Source organism: Phyllobates terribilis, unplaced genomic scaffold (assembly GCF_046119375.1).
Source record: "Phyllobates terribilis strain yellow unplaced genomic scaffold, ASM4611937v1 Scaffold_11__3_contigs__length_659146591, whole genome shotgun sequence".
Taxonomy (NCBI): domain Eukaryota; kingdom Metazoa; phylum Chordata; class Amphibia; order Anura; family Dendrobatidae; genus Phyllobates; species Phyllobates terribilis.
The window spans coordinates 114497381-114516871 of NW_027362771.1; positions in this window are offsets into that span (position 1 = coordinate 114497381).

Consider the following 19491-nt stretch of genomic DNA (forward strand, 5'->3'; position numbering starts at 1 on the left):
ACAATGTGATAAGATCCCTTTCTTACGGCCACGCCAATCGCTACAAATTCCAGATGAGGCACAAAAACAGCAGGTGCTTCAACGGATATCAAGTGCTCCTTTAAGTGGGCTCTCCTCCACATCAACTTCAACATCACAAATACTCCAGTCCTCAAAGGTGTCACCCAAATCGCACTTGCTTCCTCACAGCTCCCAAATCTCCAGCTGCCCGTCTGAGTATGAGGTAGAACAGATGGTTGAGTCTGCAAAGCTGTTTACTCATACTATAGCCTGGAAATCAGAGGTCGACTCCAGCGCTTCTGTGAATCCAGACGAGGAAATGATCTGCACTGATGCCCAGAATCTTTATGAGTCGGATCCAGGACCAGACGCAGAAGGTTCTGACCATAATGTAGACCCTCATTCCCAAACTGTAACTCCTGTTGGTGGAGACAATGAGGAAGACGATGATAAGACTCAAATACCTGATTGGAGCGACAACTTTAGTTTTTTGTCAGGGCAGGAACAGGTTGGCTCTGAGGACGACGGGTGTGATAACGCACAGGGTGATGATGATGAGGTCGGAGATCCCACTTACTGTCAACCCACAGTCAGCCAAGAGATGAGGTCAGCAGAGGAGGTGGAGGAAGATGCTAGTGACGACGAGGTCAGGTTGCGCCTTCCTGGACAGAGACGTAGTACTGGAAGCACGTCAAGAACTGCATCCTCAAACACAACTCTGCCTCTCACCACAAGTCGTGGTGGCTCTTCAGGTCGCATGGGTGCTAAGCCTTGCATAGCCTGGGCATTTGTTCAGATCGATAAAGATGACCCAACTCGTGTTATCTGTAACATTTGTCAGCAAAAGCTAAGTAGAGGCCAAAAAATACATAGTTTGAGTACTTCATGCATGAACCGGCACATGGACATGAAGCATAAGTTGCAGTGGGAAGCTCAGTGTGCTACAATGCGGTCTAGCCGGCCGGGCCAACCACCGTCTGCCATATCTTGTGCATCCGCGGCCTCTTCATCCTCTGTGACTGGGGGGACAGCAGTCACACCTGTTTTGGGGCGCAGACCTGCCACCTCTTTACCCGCAACAGCCAGCGTGATTGGCAGGTCATCATTTTCTTTGGAGGTGGTAACACCAGCTGGTCTTGAGCGCTGTCCGACATCGATAGCACCACCTTTGGATCAAGGCAACCTAACATGTCCGCCTGCATCTTCCTCACAGACCGGCAGTTTGCCGGGGACACCCTTATCAACCCCGTCTAAGCACAATAGCCAGCCCTCGGTCCCTCAGATGTGGACAAGTAAAAGACCATTTCCTCCTAGCCATGAGAAAGCTAAGAGGTTGAATTTCACCATCTGCAAGCTCTTGGCTACAGAAATGCTGCCTTTCCGCCTGGTGGACACAGAGGATTTTCGAGACCTTATGTCCGTCGCAGTGCCCCAGTACCAGATGCCCAGTCGGCACTACTTCTCAAAGAAAGGTGTGCCTGCGCTCCACCAGCATGTCGCACACAACATCACCGCTTCTTTGAGAAACTCTGTGTGTGACAGGGTGCATTTCACCACAGACACTTGGACGAGTAGGCATGGACAGGGGCGTTACATGTCGCTGACTGGGCACTGGGTAACTATGGTGACAGCAGGACAAGGGGCTGCTGTCCAAGTCTTGCCGTCCCCACGAGTTGTGCGTCAATCCTCTTTATGTCAAAGTTCCACCACTGCTTCTGCCTCCTCAACCTCCTCTCGGTCTTCCACCTGCACCCAAAGCCTGTCTGGTCATGCCACAAGCTTTCTAACTGCGCAGAAGGGATCCTGCACACCTCCTTACTATGCTGGCAGTAGGGCTCAACGTCATCAGGCGGTTTTTACATTGAAATGTCTGGGAAATGTGAGTCACACAGCTGAGGAGTTGTGGTCAGCTCTGGAGAACCAATTTCATGAATGGTTGTCTCCACTGGACCTGAAACCAGGGAAGGCCGTGTGTGACAATGCTGCAAACCTGGGTGCGGCCCTTCGCCGGGGCAATGTCACACACGTGCCTTGTATGGCTCACGTGTTGAACCTGGTTGTCCAGCAATTTTTAGCCCACTATCCCAGACTAGATGGCCTTCTGCAGAGGGCACGGTCGCTGTGTGCTCATTTCCGCCGTTCGCATCCCGCAGCTCAGCGACTTACATCTCTACAGAAGTCGTTGGGCCTGCCACTTCACCGGCTAAAATGCGATGTGCCTACCCGGTGGAATTCAACTCTGCACATGTTGCAGCGACTGTGGCAGCACCGACAAGCCCTGGTGCAATACATTCTGACGTATAGCCTGGGCCAACGAGATTCAGAGGTGGGGCAAATCACGCTGGAGGAGTGGTCTCAGATCAGGGACCTATGCACCCTTCTGCACAGTTTTGAAATGGCGACGAAGATGTTTAGTGCTGACGATGCCATTATCAGCATGACTATTCCGGTGATTTACATGCTGGAGCACATGTTAAACAGAATTCGGAGTCAGGTGGTGGCACAAGAGGAGGTGGAGGAAGTAGAGGAGGAGAAGTTGTATGCGGAAGGGCTAACATCTGCAAGGTCCAGACGGTCGGCAGCACCAAGGCGGCAGGCATGTGAGGGTGGGGGAGATGGTTTTACCAGGGCGCATGGTAGCAGCCAAACTAGTGAGGAAGGTGCAGGAGCCCAGGAAGAAGTGGAGGACGAACTGATGGAAGACTCATCAGATGAGGGAGACCTTGATCACATTTCTGTTGTGCGAGGTTGGGGGGAGAGGACAGAGGAAGGAAGCATGATTGTTACCTCGCCACCAACACAACAGGGACTTGGTGCTCCTGGATGCGCAACACACATGAGTGCCTTCTTGCTGCACTACCTGCAACATGACCCTCGAATTGTGAGAATTAGAAATAATCCTGACTACTGGGTTGCCACACTGTTAGATCCCCGGTACAAAAGTAAATTTGCAGAAATTATTCCTGCCATAGAAAGGAATGCACGCATGCACGAGTATCAGCAGAGACTGTTGCAGAATCTTACATGTGCTTTTCCACAAAATACCAGTGGTGCACGTAGTGAATCTCACAGTTCCAACTTGCCAACCGTGGGACCGTCAAGTGTTCAGCACTCAAACCGTGACAGAACCACAGTATCTGCTGGTAACATCAATTTTGCGGAATCATTTCACCACTTTTTTAGCCCATCCTTTGCAAGGCCACAGGAGACAAGAAGTCTGACACATAGTCAACGCCTAGAGACGATGGTACAGGAGTATCTCCAAGTAAACATTGAAGCCACGACTGTGTCACTGGACCCTTGCTCTTTTTGGGCTTCCAATCTGGATAAATGGCCGGAGCTAGCCACTTACGCCTTGGAGATCTTGTCATGCCCCGCAGCCAGCGTTCTGTCTGAACGTGTGTTCAGCGCTGCTGGTGGTGTGCTGACAGATAAGCGCACGCGGCTCTCCACTGATAATGTAGACAGACTCACGTTCATAAAGATGAACAAATCATGGATCCGAAACGACTTTTCTACCCCTGTGTCATCCTGGGGAGAGTAAAAGCTTGATGATTGGTTAAAATCACCCTACCAACCGTTTTAAGCTTTCAAATTACTAATCATGTTTATCTGTATCTTGACTGGAAAATAATTTGGGCTTTGTAGCAGTGTGCAGCACTGATCCTATTAGGCCATCTATACTAAAGCTTCACCAGATTTAAAATTAAAAATAATTTTTAGCTGCATCTAGCCCGAAAAATAATTTTGGGGCTCCGAGATGCGCAAGGCACATAAGTGCCTTCTTGCTGCACTACCTGCAGCATGACCCTCATATTGTCAGAATTCAAAGTAATCATGACTACTGGGTTGCCACACTCTTAGATCCCCCAAACTTTTCGATCAACCTTTTCATTTTAATAAAGACCAAAAAAATGGTCATTTTTGAAATTATAAGCATTAGCAGGTTGTAAGAAACTGAAATCAAACAGTTTTCAACTCAAAACTTTATTCTAGGTGATGTTACATTTTCACATAGGACCCCTTGTTCGAAAGGAGCTTCTGAACTCTCTCGTCCATTGAATTTGTCAGGTTTTGGATGGTTTCTGCTTCAATTGTTTTGCATGAGGACAGAATACCCTCCCAGAGCTGTTGCTTAGATGTGAACTGCCTCCCGCCATCATAGACACTCCTTTTAATGATGCTCCAAAGGTTCTGAATGGGGTAGAGGTCAGGGGAGCATGGGGGTCACACCATAAGTTTGTCCCCTTTTATGCCCATATCAGCCAGAGATGCAGATGTTTTATGTGCAGCATGAGATGGTGCATTATCATGCAGAAAAATGATCTTGCTGTGAAATACACGGTTCTTCTTCTTGAACCATGGCAGGAAGTGCTGTTTGAGAAAATCCACATACATTATGGAGTTCATCTTTAGCGCCTTCAGGGATCCTAAAGGGGCCGACAATCTCTCTCCCCATGATTCCAGCCCAAAACATTACTCCACCTCCTCCTTGTTGGCGCTGTAGCCGTGTTTGCGTGGGGTGTCCATCAACCAGCCATCCTCCACTCCATCCATCTGGACCATCGAGCGCTGCACGGCACTCATCCGTGAACAAAACAGTTTTGAAATCAGTCTTCATGTAATGTTTGGCCCACTGGAGCCGTTTCTGCTTGTGTGAAGTGGATAGAGGAGGTCGACAGGATGGCGCATGCACAGCTGCAAACCTCTGAAGGACCCTGCATCTTGTTGTTCGGGGGACGTTGGAGGCACAAGCAGCTTCAAAAACTTGTCTGCTGCTATGACAAGGCTTTTTTGCTGCTGCTCTTTCAACCTGACGTAATTGCCTGTAGGAAAGAGTCCTCAATTTGCCCTTATCAGCACGCACACGTGTGTACTGTGAATCAGCTACATACTTCTTGATTGCCAAGACACTTCATCCTGATCATCGCACAATGTTGATTGTAGTCATGCCTTGACCTAAACACTCCACAATTTGTTGCTTCTCAGCAGCCGACACATCCTTTTTCTTTCCCATTTTGGCAGAAAATGTAGGCTGCTTAATAATGTGAGAGAGCCTTCTTAAGTAGTCTTGCCTTTCATTGGACACACCTGCCAAACTAATTAGCACAGGTGTCTGCAATTGCTTACAGTGATATAAAGAGCCCTGACACACATCACCATCAATGAGTTTAACTGACAAACAAACAAATTCTTCCCTTATCACTCCTAAACACTTTTTGTATAATAATTTGGAACGCAGTGTACATGTGCTTTTCCACAAAACACCAGTGGTTCACGTAGTGAATCTTACAGTTCTAACTTGCCAACCGTGGTCTGTATGGAGTTGTTCAATAAAGGGCCCAAAATTAAGATAACATAGATGGGAGAGGTCTCTATGAATAGGAATTCCTAAGTATTTGATACCCTGTGAGGGCCAGGCAAAGGGAAAGTTGGACTGGATGGAATCCTATATGGATTTGGGGAGGGAGACATCGAGGGCCTCAGACTTCGCTGCATTGATTTTAAAATTTTACCATGTAACAAAGTGATCTATTTCAGCCATAACAGCATGGATGGATATATGTGATTGAGTGATATATACTAGGACATCATCAGCAAATAGAGAGCACTTGTACTCGGTGCCTCCCACCTCAATCCACCTAATATTGGGGTTATGGCGAATTGATGAGAGCAGGTGCTCCGTCACTAGGATGTATAAGAGAGGGGACAGAGGACATCACTGCCTTGTCCCATTGGTGATTGTGAAAGGTGATGAAAATGTTCTGATGCACCCCCTGGGCCTTGGGACACCCGGAGCCGGACCCTTTTTGGTGGATGCTGGTGGTTGTAGTCTTCGTGGCGGCGACCCAGTTCCGTGGCTCAGGGCGGTCAAACCAGTGGCGGAACTATTTATGTGGTTTTCATGTTTAAATGTCCGACTACGCCACCCGTGGATTGCGGTCAGAGTGAACCGCCGCTACAGGGCAGACCACTGAGGCTGGTGTTGTGGGTGCAGCAGAGCGTAGCATAACTCCCCACGGGAGGAGTATAGCCTCAGGGCAGTGTATGCGGAGGATGGGGGTGATGGTGCAGGGCAGCAGCAGTAACGACACGGAGTCAGTGATGCAGTTCAGGGCCTTTACTCACAGTTCTTATTATCCAGACCACGTCTGCAGGTAACGGCTGCCCACGTCGTACTGTGCTCACCAGGTGAGGGGCTCAGACAACTCCCAGATAACTTTGGAGCACTTCACAGGACCCCCTTTGTGTGTCCTTTGTCTGGCCTTTCTTACCAACACTTCTGTCCGGCTGCCTCGGGCCTCCTCTTGGTAAACTTGGCGCCAGTTTCCCTGACCCTATGTGGTGCCTTCCTAGCGGGTGTAGCGAGGGGCTGCGCCACATAAAATGTCAGAGCCTCCGGTTTCTAGCTGAGGGTCGTTTCCTGCCTCCACTAGTTCGGGGACCGGTCTCCCCCTTTGGCCTGACCCCTCCACGCAGGTGGATTCGGGCGTGCGGTGGCGACTCGCCCGTCCGCACCCCTGGGATCCCTTCATTCCTCGTTCCTGGAGCCTTCTCCGCTCCTCTTCCTTCCTTCTCCCTCTTCCAGGCCTGGGCCTCTGTTACTAGGCCCGCCTCCGGAGCAGAGCTCATGCAGAGCCCCTGCTCCCTGCCACTTCTGCTCAGACTTCTCTGCACTGAACTAAGATGGTGCCCACCTTTTATACTCCCTTCTCAATGCACCCAGGAACTGCTTCCTCCCTGCTCCTGCACTACAGGGTTCCCCTTCCTCAGTGTTCCCTCCCCCCACTCCAGCCAGGGACAGGGACTGTCGTGCCCATCTCAGGGGCATATTGGTCGCCCTGCCCCACGGCAATGTGGTGTAATGCATGCAGGTGTCGGGTCCTGATCCACACTCCATCCTTACCTGAGAGTGAGATATCACACCTCTGGGTGAGGTGCAATACGTCTTTAGCAACCGAGCCCTCAGGGTGCTACAGTTCCATTTATCTTCAGCCTAGGTGACGTATTGCGATACAGGGCCGTGATTTTGGCTATAAAAGGGTCCCCTAGACCCCTACCCCAAGCTTTTTAAGAGAATCATATATGGCGTGCCAGGAGACTCTATGGAATGCTTTCTCAGCATCCAACGAGAGTATCTAATTACAAATTTTTAACTGCATCTAGCCCAGGAAATACTTTGTGCCTAGTAGCAGTGTCTGCTAGTAAGCGGATTATCCCGGCTGTTAAGCAAGCTGCACCACCTGTAGTTTAGACACTTAATTTTTTCAAAGGAAATGCTTCGGGACCATGGGATACTTAGTGAAGAGCATCAGGAGGCACCCCAAGGCATAGGGGCTGGGACTGGCAGTAGGATGCCTTGCGGTGGACAGCCGAGCTCGATCCTTATAAAAGCTTTTTAACTGCAGCAGCTTTAGTGGACGCTACTGGAGCTGGAATTACCGCGGCTGCTGGCATGAGACTTGCCCTCCAATAGATCCTTGTAAATGGATTTAAAGTGTATTCATTCAAATTAGAGAGACAATTTAAATTAAAAAGCTTAGAGCTGCCTCCACCACAGGGGGGCTCGCTCGACCCACCAGCGGACAGGCACCAGTATTGGGAGAGGGGGGCTGGCCGTCAGGGTTCACCGCGGCTCTGGCACAAACCCGGCGACACGGAGGTGGCACGGGCAGGAGCGGACTGGCCGTGTCGGCTTCTCACTTTTTGGATTTTAGAAGGGCATGACATGCCTATATCTGTGTCTCCCCCTCCTTTTACTCCTCCACCTCTTTTATTTTCGCATGACTATATGTACTTGTCACTTTTCCATGTGTTAGTTATGTCTTCTGAGCAGTTTGTCAGCTTTTGGACACCTTTGAAGGTGTTTTCTATGTGTTTCTATGTGTTTTTGTTTGCCTGCCATTGGTTTTAACGGTGTTCGAAGGTGTTCGACGAACAGTTCGACGAACAGTTCGGCGAACACACGGGTGTTCGACGAACCGAACCGAACTCGAACACTACGGGGGTGGCTCAACACTATTCTCAACCCCGTCTAAGCACAACAGCCAGCCCTCGGTCCCTCAGATGTGGACAAGTAAAAGACCATTTCCTCCTAGCCATGAGAAAGCTAAGAGGTTGAATTTCACCATCTGCAAGTTCTTGGCTACAGAAATGCTGCCTTTCCGCCTGGTGGACACAGAGGATTTTCGAGACCTTATGTCAGTCGCAGTGCCCCAGTACCAGATGCCCAGTAGGCACTACTTCTCAAAGAAAGGTGTGCCTGAGCTCCACCAGCATGTCGCACACAACATCACCGCTTCTTTGAGAAACTCTGTGTGTGACAGGGTGCATTTCACCACAGACACTTGGACGAGTAGGCATGGACAGGGGCGTTACATGTCGCTGACTGGGCACTGGCTAACTATGGTGACAGCAGGACAAGGGGCTGCTGTCCAAGTCTTGCCGTCCCCACGAGTTGTGCGTCAATCCTCTTTATCTCAAAGTTCCTCCACTGCTTCTGCCTCCTCAACCTCCTCTCGGTCCTCCACCTGCACCCAAAGCCAGTCTGGTCATGCCACAAGCTTTCTAACTGCGCAGAAGGGATCCTGCACACCTCCTTACTATGCTGGCAGCAGGGCTCAACGTCATCAGGCAGTTTTTACTTTGAAATGTCTGGGAAATGTGAGTCACACAGCTGAGGAGTTGTGGTCAGCTCTGGAGAACCAGTTTCATGAATTGTTGTCTCCACTGCACCTGAAACCAGGGAAGGCCATGTGCGACAATGCTGCAAACCTGGGTGCGGCCCTTCGCCGGGGCAATGTCACACACGTGCCTTGTATGGCTCACGTGTTGAACCTGGTTGTTTAGCAATTTTTAGCCCACTATCCCGGACTAGATGGCCTTCTGCAGAGGGCACGGTCGCTGTGTGCTCACTTCCGCCATTCGCATCCCGCAGCTCAGCGACTTACATCTCTACAGAAGTCGTTGGGCCTGCCACTTCACCGGCTAAAATGCAATGTGCCTACCCGGTGGAATTCAACTCTGCACATGTTGCAGTGACTGTGGCAGCACCGACAAGCGCGGGTGCAATACGTTCTGATGTATAGCCTGGGCCAACGAGATCCAGAGGTGGGGCAAATCACGCTGGAGGAGTGGTCTCAGATCAGGGACCTATGCACCCTTCTGCACAGTTTTGAAATGGCGATGAAGATGTTTAGTGCTGACGATGCCATTATCAGCATGACTATTCCGGTGATTTACATGCTGGAGCACATGTTAAACAGAATTCGGAGTCAGGTGGTGGCACAAGAGGAGGTGGAGGAAGTAGAGGAGGAGGAGTTGTATGCGGAAGGGCTAACATCTGCAAGGTCCAGACGGTCGGCAGCACCAAAGCGGCAGGCATGTGAGGGTGGGGGAGATGGTTTTACCAGGGCGCATGGTAGCAGCCAAACTAGTGAGGAAGGTGCAGGAGCCCAGGAAGAAGTGGAGGACGAACTGATGGAAGACTCATCAGATGAGGGAGACGTTGATCACATTTCTGTTGTGCGAGGTTGGGGGGAGAGGGCAGAGGAAGGAAGCATGATTGTTACCTCACCACCAACACAACAGGGACTTGGTGCTCCTGGATGTGCAAGACACATGAGTGCATTCTTGCTGCACTACCTGCAACATGACCCTCGAATTGTCAGAATTAGAAATAATCCTGACTACTGGGTTGCCACACTGTTAGATCCCCGGTACAAAAGTAAATTTGCAGAAATTATTCCTGCCATAGAAAGAGATGAACGCATGCAGGAGTATCAGCAGAGACTGTTGCAGAATCTTACATGTGCTTTTCCCCAAAACACTAGTGGTGCACGTAATGAATCTCACAGTTCCAACTTGCCAACCGTGGGACCGTCGATTGTTCAGCACTCAAAACATAACAGAAACACAGTATCTGCTGGTAACAAAAATTTTGCAGAATCATTTCACCACTTTTTTAGCCCATCCTTTGCAAGGCCACAGGAGACAAGAAGTCTGACACATAGTCAACGCCTAGAGACGATGGTACAGGAGTATCTCCAAGTAAACATTGAAGCCATGACTGTGTCACTGAACCCTTGCTCTTTTTGGGCTTCCAATCTTGATAAATGGCCGGAGCTCGCCACTTATGCCTTGGAGATCTTGTCATGCCCCGCAGCCAGCGTTCTGTCTGAACGTGTGTTCAGCGCTGCTGGTGGTGTGCTGACAGATAAGCGCACGCGGCTCTCCACTGATAATGTAGACAGACTCACGTTCATGAAGATGAACAAATCATGGACCTGAAAGGACTTTTCTACCCCTGTGTCATCCAGGGGAGAGTAAAAGCTTGATGATTTGTTAAAATCACCTCACCAACCGTTTTAAGCTTTCAAATTACTAATCATGTTTATCTGTATCTTGGCTGGAAAATAATTTGGGCCTTGTAGCAGTGTGCAGTACTAATTCTATTACGCCATCTATACTAAACTCCACCAGATTTAAAATAACTAATCATGTTTATCTGTATCTTGGCTGGAAAATAATTTGGGCCTTGTAGCAGTTTGCAGTACTGATTATATTAGGCCATCTATACTAAGCTCCACCAGCTTTCAAATTAATAATAATTTTTAGCTGCATCTAGCCCGGAAAATAATTTTGGGTCTCCTAGATGCGCAAGACACATGAGTGCCTTCTTGCTGCACTACCTGCAACATGACCCTCTGATTGTCAGAATTCGAAATAATCCTGACTACTAGGTTGCTCTTAGATCCCCCACACTCTTCGATCAACCTTTTCATTTTAATAAAGAACAAAAAAATGGTCATTTTTGAAATTATAAGCATTAGCAGGTTATTACAAACTGAAATCAAACAGTTTTCAACTCAAAACTTTATTCTAGGTGATGTTACATTTGCACATAGGACCCCTTGTTCGAAAGGAGCTTCTGAACTCTCTCGTCCATTGAATTTGTCAGGTTTTGGATGGTTTCTGCTTTAATTGTTTTGCATGAGGATAGAATACCCTCCCAGAGCTGTTGCTTAGATGTGAACTGCCTCCCGCCATCATAGACACTCCTTTTGATGATGCTTCAGAGGTTCTCAATGGGGTTGAGGTCAGGGGAGCATGGCTGCCACACCATAAGTTTGTCCCCTTTTATGCCCATAGCAGCCAGAGATGCAGATGTGTTATGTGCAGCATGAGACGTGGCATTATCATGCATGAAAATGATCTTGCTGCGGAATGCACGGTTCTTCTTCTTGAACCATGGAAGGAAGTGCTGTTTAAGAAACTCAACATACATTATGGAGTTCATCTTTACCCCTTCAGGGATCCTAAAAGGGCCGACAATCTCTCTCCCCATAATTCCAGCCCAAAACATTACTCCACCTCCTCCTTGTTGGCGCCGTAGCCGTGTTTGCATGGGGTGTCCATCAACCAGCCATCCTCCACTCCATCCATCTGGACCATCGAGCGTTGCACGGCACTCATCGGTGAACAAAACACCTGCCAAACTAATTAGCACAGGTGTCTGCAATTGCTTACAGTGATATAAAGAGCCCTGACACACATCACCATCAATGATTTTAACTGACAAACAAAAAAATTCTTACCTTATCACTCCTAAACACTTTTTGCATAATAATTTGGAACACAGTGTACATGTGCTTTTCCACAAAACACCAGTGGTTCACGTAGTGAATCTTACAGTTCTAACTTGCCAACCGTGGTCTGTATGGAGTTGTTCAATAAAGGGCCCAAAATTAAGATAACATAGACGGGAGAGGTCTCTATGAATACGAATTCCTAAGTATTTGATACCCTCTGAGGGCCAGGCAAAGGAAAAGTTGGACTGGATGGAATCCTGTATGGATTTGGGGAGGGAGACATCGAGGGCCTCAGACTTCGCTGCATTGATTTTAAAATTTGACCATGTAACAAAGTGATCTATTTCAGCCATAACAGCAGGGATGGATATATGTGATTGAGTGATATATACTAGGATACTAGGACATCATCAGCAAATAGAGAGCACTTGTACTCGGTGCCTCCCACCTCAATCCACCTAATATTGGGGTTATGGCAAATTGATGAGAGCAGGTGCTCCGTCACTAGGATGTATAAGAGAGGGGACAGAGGACATCCCTGCCTTGTCCCATTGGTGATTATGAAAGGTGATGAAAATGTTCCATTTATCTTCAGCCTAGGTGACGTATTGCGATACAGGGCCGTGATTTTGGCTATAAAAGGGTCCTCTAGACCCCTACCCCAAGCTTTTTAAGAGAATAATATATGGCGTGCCAGGAGACTCTATGGAATGCTTTCTCAGCATCCAACGAGAGTATCTAATTTCAAATTTTTAACTGCATCTAGCCCAGGAAATACTTTGTGGCTAGTAGCAGTGTCTGCTAGTCAGCGGATTATCCCAGCTGTTAAGCAAGCTACACCACCTGTAGTTTGGACACTTAATTTTTTCAAAGGAAATGATTCGGGCCCCTGGCACACTCAGTGAAGAGCATCGGGGAGGCACCCCAAGGCACAGGGGCTGGGACTGGCGGTAGGACGCCTTGCCGTGGACCAACAAGCTCGATCCTTATAAAAGCTTTTTAACTGCAGCAGCTTTAGTGAACGCTACTGGAGCTGGAATTACGCGGCTGCTGGCATGAGACTTGCCCTCCAATAGATCCTTGTAAAAGGATTTAAAGTGTACTCATTCAAATTAGAGAGACAATTTAAATTAAAAAGATTAGACCTGCCTCCACCGCAGGGGGGCTCGCTCGACCCACCAGCGGACAGGCACCAGTATTGGGAGAGGGGTGCTGGCCGTCAGGGTCCACCGCGTCTCTGGCACAAACCCCGCGACACGGAGGTCGCACGGGCAGGAACGGACTGGCCATGTCGGCTTCGCACTTTTTTGGTTTAAGAAGGGCATGACATGCCTATATCTGTGTCTCCCCCTCCTTTTACTCCTCCACCTCTTTTCTTTTCGCATGACTATATGTACTTGTCACTTTTCCATGTGTTAGTTGTGTCTTCTGAGCAGTTTGTCAGCTTTTGGACACCTTTGAAGGTGTTTTCTATGTGTTTCTATGTGTCTTTGTTTGCCTGCCATTGGTTTTAACGGTGTTCGAAGGTGTTCGACGAACAGTTCAATGAACAGTTCGACGAACATATGGGTGTTCGACGAACCGAACCAAACTCGAACACTACGGGGGTGGCTCAACACTAGTGTCCAGTAGCAATGTTCTGTTTCAAGTGATATCGTCCTTTGGTAAAAGCAGTACAAGTTCAGTTACTGGACGAAGGAAAACATGAGTTGAACCACCTTTCATCACCTTGACGTCCACCTTACGAATATTTCCATCGTTGCTAGGTGTAACCTTGGTGATAAGACCCATTGGCCAGTCATTGCGATGAGCTTCTTTATCTTTATGGAGGACGAAGTCTCCCTCTGGGAGGTTAGGTTTTGCAGTCTGCCATTTGTGATGACTTTGAAGCAAGTGCAGGTATTCAGTATTCCAGCGGTGCCAAAAGACATTAGACAAGTGTTGTACTTGCTTCCACTGACGTCTGTAAATGTCTCCGTGCACAAATTTTCCTGGAGGGATTGCAGCAGCTCCAACCTTCTGCGTAAGAAGTGTGGCCGGAGTATGAATTATTGGAACATCAGGGTCCGATGATACTGGTACCAATGATCTTGCATTTATTACAGCAGACACTTCAGCGAGGAAGGTAACCAGTACTTCATGGGTGAGAGGCCGTTTATGATCCAGTAACATTGAATCAAGGATTCTTTGTGCAATGCCAATCATACGTTCCCAAGATCCTCCCATATGTGATGAATGTGGAGGGTTGAACACCCAGGCACACCCATTGTCAGACAAGAAGTTGTCTAACTGCAGTTCCTTGCATACTCCCACAAAGTTAGTGTCACAGTCAGATCTGAGCTGTTTGGCAGGTCCCCATATAGAAAAAAATCTTCTGAAGGCATTGATGAAGCAAGAGAAATCCAAGGATTCAATTACCTCATTGTGAACTGCTCGGATGCTAAGACAGGTGAACAGTACAGCCCACCGTTTACTGTTTACGGCTCCACTATGGGTCCTTCTTGTAACAACCGACCATGGGCCAAAAACATCTATGCCGACGTATATGAATGGCTGGTCACATCACTTCATAACCACGATCCAGAGGCCAGCAGACCTAATGGTGCCTTCGGTAAACTGTCTCCCTTGGTGCTGCACTCTTTGACTCTTTAATGACACCTAGACTCAGCATGCACTTCACCTCCTTCAAGATTACCTCTCGGCGGGCTTCAGGGATCCGATATGGCTTCATGTTCACATGGACATGAGGCTCCATAAGCATCTCATGTTCTATGATCTGAGTACACCCCTGTAGATCCGAGAACAGGTTCTTGTTCCGCTGCAGCAACTCTCGGCAATGTTGCTTCTGTCCATGTGACAGCAATTTTTCATACCTTGACCTCTCCAACGTCGGCTTCCGACTTCGCCATCGAGCTTCCAAGGGCTCCCTATCTTGCCATGGCTTTATCAGGTTGAATTGGTACACCAGGTAGGACTTCCTTCTCCCTGGTTGGTGGACTTTATAGTTGACATCATCAATCTTTTCCACTACTTCATAGGGGCCCTGCCACTTAGCCAGAAATTTGCTCTCCACTGTAGGCACCAGCACCAGTACCCGATCCCCAGGGTTGAATCTCTGACCTATTGTACACCCTCGACTGCGCTTCTTGTGCTCTGAGGAGGTGTTCTTTCACAATGGGCATCACCTCCGCATTCCTCTCTTGCATCTGGGCCACATGTTTGATTACACTCCTGTAGGGTGTAGATTCCGCCTCCCAGGTCTCCTTTGCCACGTCCAGGAGTCCAGGGGGTGTCAGCCTTACAACAGATCGAAAGGGGAGAATCCAGTAGAGGGCAGTGGGACTCCTCTGATGGAGAATAGAAGGTATGTCAGTAGACAGTCCCAGTCCCGGCCGTCTTTTTCTACGACCTTCTTCAACATGGACTTCAAGGTTTTATTAAACCTCTCCACCAAGCCATCTGTCTGTGGGTGGTATACTGAGGTCCTGAGTTGTGTTATTTTCAGGATCTTGCACAACTCCCTCATTACCTTTGACATAAGTGGAGTGGCTTGGTCCGTTAGGATCTCTTTAGGCAACCCCATCCTGGAAAAGATATGGACCTACTCCCAGGCTATACACTTGGAGAAAGAGTTTCGTAGTGGTACGGCCTCCGGATACCATGTACTGATGTCAACTGGCGGACTTGACCAGGGGTCCCACTAGATCCATGGCAATGCAATCGAACGGGACCTCAATGATAGGCAGAGGCACTAAAGGGCTACAGAAGTGAGCCACCGGGGAGGTCAGCTGACAGGTGGGACAGGACCTACAATAATTCACTATTTCCTGGTGACACCTGGGTCAGTAGAACCTCTGGAGAATTCTTTCTTGGGTTTTTTCTACCCCCAGATGACCACCTAAGACATGAGCATGGGCCATATCTAACACCCTGCATCTGTACGGCCCTGGTACTAGTAACTGCTCGATTACCTCCCCTCTGAGCTTGGTGACCCAATATAGTAACTTCCCATTTACGGCAAAGTGTGGATATGAGGTGTCAGCCCCCAGCTCTTGAGCAACAACATTAAGAACAGTTACATTATCAAACGCCCCTTTTAGAGTTAAGTCCCTGAGCTGGGTGGTTCCAAAGTTTCCCCCGGACACCTCCAGGTCAGGGATGTTGGTCTCAGGGGATGCTGCCTCATCCTCATCCCCAACAAGCACACAAAAAGGAAACCCATCAGCGGCAGCCTGCGATGAGGATTCTTTAGGAGTGACCTGGTTGTTGTCCGGACAACCTGGCATCCTCCCTTTCTCCCAAAACAAGGCAAAGTCCCGCCCTATTATAAATGGGTGTAACTGGTCCTTGACTATGCCCACCTCATGGGACTCGGCGCCACAGTTTGTGTCTATGACCACTTGGGCCACAGGGTAGTCCTTAGCGTCCCTATGGATACAACGGAAGCCGACTTTTTTCCCCGGAACCAGCCGATAAGGAATTGTGGCCCTCACTAGGGTCGCCAAAACTCCCCGAGTCTAACAGAGCAGTCACTTGTACTCCATTTACTGATACGAGGCATGCCTGCGGTCCCGAGCTTGGTTGAAGAACAGCACTGCAGGCAGGATATGCAAAATATGAGCAGCGCCTTCCTGTGCTGCAGTCCATTGGCTCGTTGGTCATGGAGCAACGGGCGGCTATGTGGCCTGGGGTTTGACACCTCCAACAAATTACACTATTGGACGGGACCTTTGGCTGCAACTTGGACCCCTCTTGGGCTCTAGGATGCCCCCCAGACCTGCCTGTAGTGTGCCTCTTTTGGGCCTCCGCCCCCCCTTTGGGAATCACAGTATGGAGATGCTACAACCCCTTCCTTCCCAAAGGGACTCTCTACCGCCTGGTACCTTTCCACCAACCCCACCAGGTCACTGGTATTACGGGGATCTCCCTGGGCAACCTAGGATTGCACCGACCTCAGAAGGGAGTGTATGAACCTGTCCATGACAACTTTCTCGACCATCTGTGGTGGGGAGGAAGATTCAGGTTGCAACCACTTTTGGACCAGGTGTAGGAGGTCAAAAATTTGGGACTTGGGAGGTTTGTCCCTGCAATAGGCACAGTGGTGCACCCGTTGTGCCCTGACAGTCAGAATCACTCCCAAGCACGCCAAGATCTCCATTTTTAATTTGGCGTACTCTTTTGCATCTGTTCTGGAGGCAATTTCTCTCGTTTCGCCACCCTTTCAAATACAGTCAGGAATGCCTCGATGTCATCACCTGTGGTCATCTTTTGTAACGCTCCTCTTACCATCTTCCTGCCATGTGAGTCATCACCTGGACTTGGGGGAGAAGCTGTCAGCCTCCTACTAATGGCCTCTGTGAGCAACTCAATCTATTGCTGTTGCTGTTGGTACTGGTCCTGTTGGTGCTGCTGTTGCTGCTGCTGCTGTTGTTGGATCTGTTGCATCAACAATTTACTCATCTCCTGATGTGCCAGTTGTTGCTGATATTGGGCCATGACAAGGTGCTTAAGCAGGTCCTCCATGCTGTCTGACTCCGCCTCCCAGCTCACTGTCGCCTTTACCCAGGACGTATATGGTTTCCTGTAGCAGTCACACTGGCCCTTGGGATTCGTGCCCATGCTTCTAGCACCAATTGTAGGGTTTTGTACTCACTCAGCCGCGTTAGAGGTAGGCACAGGATACTGGCTCTTTAAAGTGTCCAAGGCAGGTTTATTCAGACTTCATAAACCACACTTTCAAAGCAAACAAAACACAGCCTTGTCCAGGACAAAGTAACAAAGAAAGAATAAACAGTCCATATAGTACTGTGGGTTCGCCCGCTCACAGTCAGTGTCTTTTAGCACAGACACCCTGGAGGTCTCCACACCTCCAGCCACGACCCTGAATGAGACACTTGGTCTCCATTTTATTTACACACCTCTTATAACTGCTTGTTAAAACCGGCCCTGATACGCCCAATTAAACCTCTAGCACTATGTATGCTGGAGCATGCTTTTCCTGGGTTTACATCATCGAAGCTACCAACCTCAGTGATACATATCTCCCCTCAAGGACCTGACTGGTGGACATCTTACAGGGGGTTTCAGATCTCTGTTAGCCGCATGAATATGTACAGGCACAGGGTTTTATATCAAGACAGAATAAAGTTTATTGTCCTTCACAAACGTTACAGGTCCAAAATGAAAACAGCCCTTATTCAGCAGAAATGAAAAACAAAACAGTCGTTACTCTGGACAAAATAAATCAAACAGTCTCACCAACTTGGTTTTACAGGCACTTCTCAGTCTCTAGCATAGACTATCCACCGTGAACGGCCTATCTCCAGCACCAACACAACACACACTGTTGAGCTAACCTAGCTGCCTGTTATTAAACCTGTAAGTCCAGGACTGGAATATCTGAGACACCTTTCCTACCCAGGTTCTTTTGGTCATTCCTAAATATCAAACCCAAAATCAAGTAAAAATAAAACCATCTCACTAACTTACTGTTACTGGTGCACTTCCTCCCAGGACTTACATCTCCGAGGCCAACCACCTTAGTGACACATATCTGCCATCCAGAACCTTACCTCCTGCTTTCTTACACAACCAACTGACAACACTGATATGACATGGGTTACTTGAGGCTGAGTAATAAGAAACTAGTTTTACACAAGAAGAACACACGCACATTTTTTTGCCCATATTACTACATGTTTATGCCTATATTGCTCACATTCGTGCCCATAGGATTTAGAATTCTGTTACTTCTAATTAGGCCGAAGGTAAAAGTTTATCTAGATTGAATTTATTTCCTTGGCTATTGGTTTAAGACAAAAATCTCAAAGTACTTTAGAGAATTGTGGTTATGTAATGGGATGTCACTTTTATAAATTAAAAATCAGGTTTATAAGTATTAGGGCTTCACAACAGCTTTTCACCCTTTAGTGAACTTACAATTATGTTATATATTTCACTATGTATTCGTATCTACTAGGAATATGTGTCTTATGTTTTCTCAATGCAGTTTTTTAATTGCCACATAAAAGGTGGTATCCAGCAAGTGGTTTGTATTTGTATCAATTGATCATAAGTCTTTCAAAATGAACAATATAATAGAAATATAAGAACACCCCGCCATGTGTAGACAACTAGATACTTGGGAGATGCTGTTCTACTACTAAGGCAGACAGCTGTTTGCATTACTAAGCAGATGGATTATGAATTTGATAATTTGTTTGAGGATGACAGCGTCACAAAAGTGAACCTTCTAAGTTAATGGACTCTTCTACAGAAGTCTAAATTAACAAAGGTCTCTGCTGTGTTTGTACAGAAGGGAAATCAGCTGGTTTTGTGATTTGTAAATTACCTTGTGTATTTTGTCATTAAACATGACAACCTCTGTAACCTATCACCTCAATCAGCACTCGTGCCCCTTCCCCAAGATGCTTAAAAGGGGCTGTCTCCTTTCATAAAATCCTCATCCCCTGCTACAGTTTATTATAAAATAATAATTGCACTGTACTACTCACCTCCCTCGGGTCCACCACAGAGTCTCTGGTGATGCTCCTAATGTGTGGCATTGGCTGCAGTACTGATAACACGTTGACAGCACGGCAGCCAATCAGTGAGATCAGTGGCTTTGAAGGGGGCATTCTGTCTACACTGACAGAGCTGCTGATCTCACTTATCATGTCATCAGTACCGCAGTCTATGCCAGACACTGAGTGCAAAGGTAGAAACTCACCAATGGACCTAGAGAAGGTGAGTACAGTTGGTTTGTTATTTTTTATCAAGCTACTGCTGGGGGCAAACATCTGAAAGTGATCAACCCTTTTAATTGAACTTAATAGAAGCACATAATCAACAGAGCACAAATGGGCATTACCCCGTGTATATTAAATTCATGAATATACTT